The sequence below is a fragment of the Vombatus ursinus genome, unplaced genomic scaffold (assembly GCF_900497805.2).
Source record: "Vombatus ursinus unplaced genomic scaffold, bare-nosed wombat genome assembly UNPS02014801.1, whole genome shotgun sequence".
NCBI classification, from domain to species: Eukaryota; Metazoa; Chordata; class Mammalia; order Diprotodontia; family Vombatidae; genus Vombatus; species Vombatus ursinus.
The window spans coordinates 25,182,373-25,188,699 of record NW_020954579.1 but is presented as its reverse complement, the minus strand read 5'-3'; the positions used below and the strand labels follow the sequence as shown (position 1 = coordinate 25,188,699).

General features: G+C 43.2%; 1 protein-coding gene across 3 annotated transcripts in view; it reads left to right on the top strand.

Annotated features, from left to right (window-relative positions):
- Positions 1-6,327, top strand: part of AXIN2 (axin 2) — an 84,846-nt gene that overhangs the window by 35,051 nt on the left and 43,468 nt on the right. Inside the window, exon 1 of one of the 3 annotated variants that reach the window (XM_027873045.1) lies at positions 4,635-4,692. The exons of 1 other annotated variant lie outside the window; for it this stretch is intronic. The gene's annotated coding sequence lies outside the window, so the exon portion shown is untranslated. Of the gene's footprint in view, positions 1-4,634; positions 4,693-6,107; positions 6,210-6,327 lie in introns of those variants that run through there. One more of the 3 variants, XM_027873044.1, reaches the window with a different exon arrangement.

Genomic DNA, 6,327 nt, shown 5'->3' with positions numbered 1-6,327 from the left:
CTATCTATCTATCTATCTATCTATCTATCTATCTATCTATCTATCTAATTTTTATTGAAATCTTTTGTTTTGACCTCACTTGCACTTAAAAAATATATTTCTTTTTCTTTTTGATCCCTTGTAACAAAGAAAGAGGAAAAAAAAGGAATTCAGCAAAACTAACCAACCCATTGACTACGTCTAGCAAGGTATGTAGAAGTCTATATTCAAAGTCCTCTGCTTCTGCAGTGAAGGGAATGGGACTTTAATTTACCAGGTGTCTTGGATAGGCAGCTGGCTAAAGGGAAAGTGTATTGGAGGCCTGGCATGGTGGTACTTGCTTGTAGTCCCTGATGCTGGGGAAGCTAAGGTTAGGGATTGGCTTGAGTTAAGGTGTTCTGAGCTTCAGCAGGCTAAAACTGATTGGGTGCCTGCACTGTCTGGCACTATTGTGGTGAGTCTCTAGCAGAAGCAGGCCAACAGGTTGCCTAAGAAGGGTTGAACTGTTACAGGTTGAAAAAAAAATGAACAGGTTAAAGCTTCTGTGAAGAAAGTACTAGAATTGAGCCATTGAGTAGCCATTGTACTACCAGTATAGAAGACATAGAGAGGCCTTGTCTCATAAAAAAAAGACTTGGACTGCCCACAAAATATGGGTTCTAGTTTCTATTCTACCTTTTTGAGTGATGTGACCTTTAACAAGTTCTTTCTTTTCTCTGGGCCTCAGTTTCCTCACTTATAATAACAATCACTGATGTTTAATCCTTTAAGGTTTACAAGGAGCTTTAGATATACTATCTAATCTTTTCCTAGCAACAGCCTTGTGAGGTAGGTACTACAGATACATATTTATAAAATGAGGGAGTTGGTCGAGATGATTTCCAAGATCCTTTTCATCTCTAAATCCTGTGATCTGTGATCCTCGGGCTGGCCTTGGACAGGGCTAAAGGAAGTTATCTTAGGTCTTCTATTCTGTAGGGCTCTCCAGAACTAGACTGGCTTGCCCAAATTATCTCTGTTGGTGGAGTGGGAATGGCAGGACAGCAGAAGTGTCACGGCCTCCCTTAACCTCCTTTTCTGTGGTGGGTGATGGGCTGGTTGCTCTCATTCTTCACTGACATTTAAAAAGCTTTCATCCTCTTTTAAAGCTTCCTTCCTTCAAGGTAACTTATCTTTTCTAATAGGAGTAGAATATGCCCTCTCTTCACCAGAAGGCACTATCCATTTCACTAATCCAAATGACACATATTTCCCAGACCTCATCACAAAAGAGAGAAAAATCTTCTAGATTAAAAATAACAACAAAAACAATTTTTTAAAATTAGAATTCCCAACCCTAAAATCTGACAAATTTGGTTTCTCCTCTGGAATAATTAAGGTGAGGTCCTGCCTAAAGGGAGGGAAATGAGGCAAGTGATCTCTCAGGTTCCCTTCTAAAGGATTCTTACTCTCTTAGATTTGTTTTGACAATGTACAGTTCCAGGAAAAAAAAAAAAAAGGACCACTCTTTGTTTTACTGAACTTGTCTCTTGTGAGCTAGAGTGTGCTGTTCATTCTCCGTGGGGTGTTTTTTTCTCTTTTTTTTTTCTTTTTTAAAGAAAAAGAGAGAACAGTGAGCATGTGCAGTAATCCATCACCTTGCTTTCCAGTTTCCAGGCAACAGTACAGGATTACAATTGGTCACATGATATATCTGCTGCCAGGGAGAACAGGAAAAATGGAAAACCATACTCTCCTAAGAAAGAGACTGGGTAACAGGTAGAGAGGGTTTTGGTTCCTCCTGTGGCAGTATGAGCAACAAGTGGTCAAGTGACCCCATAAATCCAAGAGGTCATATGTCTTTGTCTTTGGTACCAGCCTGTGGTGCTTGATGATAGAAGATGAAATAAATAGTAAACATCACTGAACTAGGTAGGTCAGTGGCTGGACAAACATGTTTCCTGGAAACCAAATGCTCAGATGTGTTATTGCTAAGAAAGAGGACTAGGTATTCATTCCTCAGTTCTGTTGCCACAAAACCATCAGGGAGTGAAAGGGAACCCTGTTTACAGTCTCTAACAACTTTCCAGAGTGGACCCAGGGGGTAGAATAAAAAGCCTGTGGAAGCTATGAGAAGAAAAGAGAGAAACCACCGTTGAAGGCAAAGTGTCCACTTTCCATTTAAAAAACCCTCTCTTTGAACATGGCCTGTTTTGATTTTGATTGGATTTTTTCTGTGTTAAAGCTCTTTATTCTGTGAGAAACTAAACAAATGGCAGTTATATTTACCCTTTTGTACCAATGCTCCTTGTGGAAATGTGAACTGGAAATAGCTCAGTGCCTCGAGACCTGAGAGATGGCCACTTAAGTATATGTGGACATGTCCTTTTTCCCCAAATAAACTTTGATCTATGTCTTTGTTTTTATACCACCTTCATTTCCAAATATATCCCTTTCTCCTCTGCTCCCCAGGGAGCCATCTCCTGTATCAAAGTTCTTGGTTTTGGGTTTTTTTTTTGATATATTGAGCAGAATCAACTGAGACATTGACAGTCTTTGACAGCAAATACAACTCCACATTTATAATCACCCATCTCTCCAAGGTGATAAATTTTCCCATCTCTTCTCCTGGGCCAAGCTTAGTTATTACAATTATATAGCATTTAGTTTGGTGTTACTATTCTTTTCATTTACCTTGTTTCAGTCATTTTGTATATTATTCTTTATGTTCAGATTACTTCACTCTGTATTAGCTCATATAAGTCTTTTCATGTTTCTGTGAATTCTTCATACTCATCATTTCTTATGGTGAAATAATATTCCATCACATTCATGTGCCACAGTTTGCTTATCTATTTCCCAATCAATGGGCATCTATTTTGTTCCCAGTTCTTTGCTATCACAAAAAAAAAAATAGTACTTTTCTATCTTTGACCTCCTTGAGGACTATGCTTAGTAGTGAGATCTTTGGATGAAAGGGTGACATTTTAATAATTTTCCCCCTCTCCATATAATTCCAAAGTGTTTTTCAGAATAGTTGGACTAAGTCACACCTCCATCAATGGTGCAACTGAAATCTATGCAAACATGTAGGTCTCTGTATGAAATCACAACCTGGTCACAAACTATGATGGGACAGAAGCTTGCATTATTTTCCTGAATTCTTTAAGAGTTAGAAAGTTGAATTCTGAGCTCATCCTACAGGGTTCCTCTTCCCATTTCCTCCTTTCATCACAAATACATTTGTTGTCTTCCCTATTAGGGACCCCCCAAGGCAAAAATCACTCACTCACAAAGTCCTCCCTTTCTCTTCCCCTAGATGGACCCAGAAAACAGATTTCAATACACAAAACCCTACGTCAAATTCATTTAAACAAACATTAATTAAATACCTACTATACGCCAATCATTGTAGATAGAGACAATGAAAATAGTCCGTGCCCTCGAGAAGCTTACATTCTGTGTGTGTGGAAGGGTAAGGTGGAGTGCAGAGAATTGCTTGTGGATGAGGTGTAGTTCTATGTAGAGGGAAGTCAGTCCGCCAATTTACCAAGGAGATCAAGGGTATCGGACGTGGTTTCTATTTTGACAACAGTGCTTTTGGGGCCCCTCAATCCTTTTTCTCCTAAACACGTCAGCTTCTGGTTAACCTCATCCTAGTTAGGCTCACTAAAATAACAAAAGAGCAGCCCTGCTCTATAGAGGCTAAGGGCACAGGGTAGCCAACCGGGGGTGGGGAGGGTGGGGGGGGGGTTCAGACTTTGTTTTCTTATACTTAGTTAGATGGGTAATGAGAGATCTATACTTTTCTGTTCTCCGCAGGTCACCGAGAGACAATTTTTTGCAACTGAGAAAAAATAGTTCTTCTGAAGGCCTAATAATAGGTTGTAGTAGGCACCTTCACATTTTAAAGGGATTCTCATAAATTAAGTTCAGCAAGAAAGGCAAGGTGAAAAAAGTGACTTGAAGAATTGGCTATTTCAAAGTGTTGAGCTAAAAGTAATGTTGATTATGTTGGGGAAAACTGCCACACACAGCACGCTGGAATTCTGGTGCACACTGTATTTTAATTAAAAAAGAAAGAAAACTTAACAATTAAGTCATCACGTTACAAAGAGGGTTTCATTGCACCAGAAGGGAAAAAAGACACCTCTCCCATCTCTTAAAAAAATGTCCTTAATGTTTCTGGGTCTGTAGACTATTTTCTTCCCAGGGACAGGAGGTTATGACCACAGGTCTTTTGGGCTCCAGGATAGAGGGAGAACTTAAAGAAGGCATGGGGGGGGGGGGGATTGAGATATTTTCAAAACATTAAAACCTTGTGTCTAGAGAATTGATATTCCATGTCTTTAATATTTAGCACATGGGAGGATGTGAACACCTTAGAACAGTTTAGTGGCTACGAGACATAGACGGTGTGTGCACGTCCACCTAATGAAAAGAGGCTTGGGACAAGAACAAGAGGTGAAGTTGCGGATTTTCATCTTAATTGGATTGGGAAATGCCTTCTAATTAGGTGTCAGGAATTGCTTCCCCCTTCTCCCCTACAGCACCTAGGCATCTACTCACACATCTCCTTCCCCTTCATCATCCATAGAGTAAGCTCAATTGCATTACCCAGCTGTAATCGTAGCTGTGCACATAAAACTGATTCAAACTCACATACATGCACACATCCACGCATGTGTGTGCTCAGGCTTGGACTGGTTGAAATCTTACCAGTACCACTCACAGGTATGAAACCACCTTCTCCAGTAGGCAGGCTAAAGCTCCCCAGGGAAACTTTAATTCAAAGGGAACAGGAGAGAGAGGAGGCGGGGGGAACGGGGGCGGGGGCAAGTGTTTGATGATAGGGGGAAAAAAATCGACTGCGGGGCTTGCAGTACTGAATACAGCCAGAATGCTACACATAAACTTGCATTCCAGTGCTGGGGTGGGGGGTGGGGGGTGCAGAATCCGGCGGTTGGGGGTGGGGCGGAGGGCGAGAGGAACGGAAAAAAGAAGCAGGGATTTAGAGAAGTCAAAAACTCAAGTTGTGAAAGGAGAGAGGTCAGCACGGGAAGGGTTAACGTAGGGAGTGGAACGTGCGGCGGCTGAGGGCGGCGACCGAGACCAGGGGTGCTGGACTCGGTGGGGGGGGATGTTGGGGTGGGAGGGGGTCTGTCCCTTTAAGGCTCCTCCGGCACTGTGGGGATTGCTGGGCTAATATGATTGGGGCGGCGGGATCACTTACTTCTGACGCTCCAAAGCCTGGGGGAGTTGGCTCGAGATTGCTTCTCTTTGATAAGGTCCTGGTAACTTAGTAACAACTCTGGGGATTAAAAAAAAATAATAATCCATAAAATGGATGTAAATATCTGTATTCTGAGTGTCCAAACTCCTTTGCAAAAAAAAAAAGGCCATGTTTGCATATATTAATATGTATAGTAATGTATATGTAATGTGCAATGGAATATCCTCATCAAAGAAATGTTTTGAGGTGGGGCGGTAACCCCAAATTATAACACCTCTCCTCCCCCCCCCGTTCTCTGCCTGGAATTCAGGTTCTTGGCTGCATTGAGGGGGCTGCGGCAGGAGGGGAGGAAAGGATTGGGGTAGCTCTCAGATCCGCAAGGGGTTAGGAGAGGGCTGAAAGGGGAGGGGGCTAGACCAAACTGTGTGTGTATGTATGTATGTGCGTATGTATGAACGTACGTATGTATGTGTGGTGTTATGTTCCAGAGCTGTGGGTTAGTTGAAGGGGACAGGGGTGTTGCAGAAAAGCGCTTATCTCCCTTTCAGGACCCTGCTTCTCGGCTCCTGCCTTTGATGTGCACAGTTAAACCCACAGCTCAGTTTTTGTTGGAATAGCCCGGAGGACATTTGGTGCATGGAATGACTGCTGGAAACAAGACCTGTGTTGAAAGAAGGGGAGGGAGGGGGGTTCGAGGGGGAGGGAAGGGAAGCTGGGATGGTGGTGGAAGAGGCATCGGATCTTTTGCATAAAAAGGGGTGGTGGAGCGATCCCATTCATCCCCCCCTTTCGGTTAGATTAAAAAAAAATTCATACATTACTCTTTAATTCCCACCCCCTTCCTTACCACCGCCACCCCCCACCCCGCGTTCCCCCACCAAAGCTGCCCATGTTCTCTGATGCCTTCGCAAAGCTGGGCACGACTGGGGAGGTTGGGTACGGAACCCGGGTCCTGGCCAGGGGGCCCAGTGCTAGGAGCCTTCGAGGTTTCGCGGTGGAGCAGACTAGTGGATCCACGGTAAGTTGCAAAGAATGCAGTGATCCCGGCGCTGGCCCCTCTCTGGAACCCTTTGATGTGCTCTTGGCTGAGGCTTTGAAGTTTTTCAGGAAAGCTATTTCGGTGCTCGCTCCCAGGC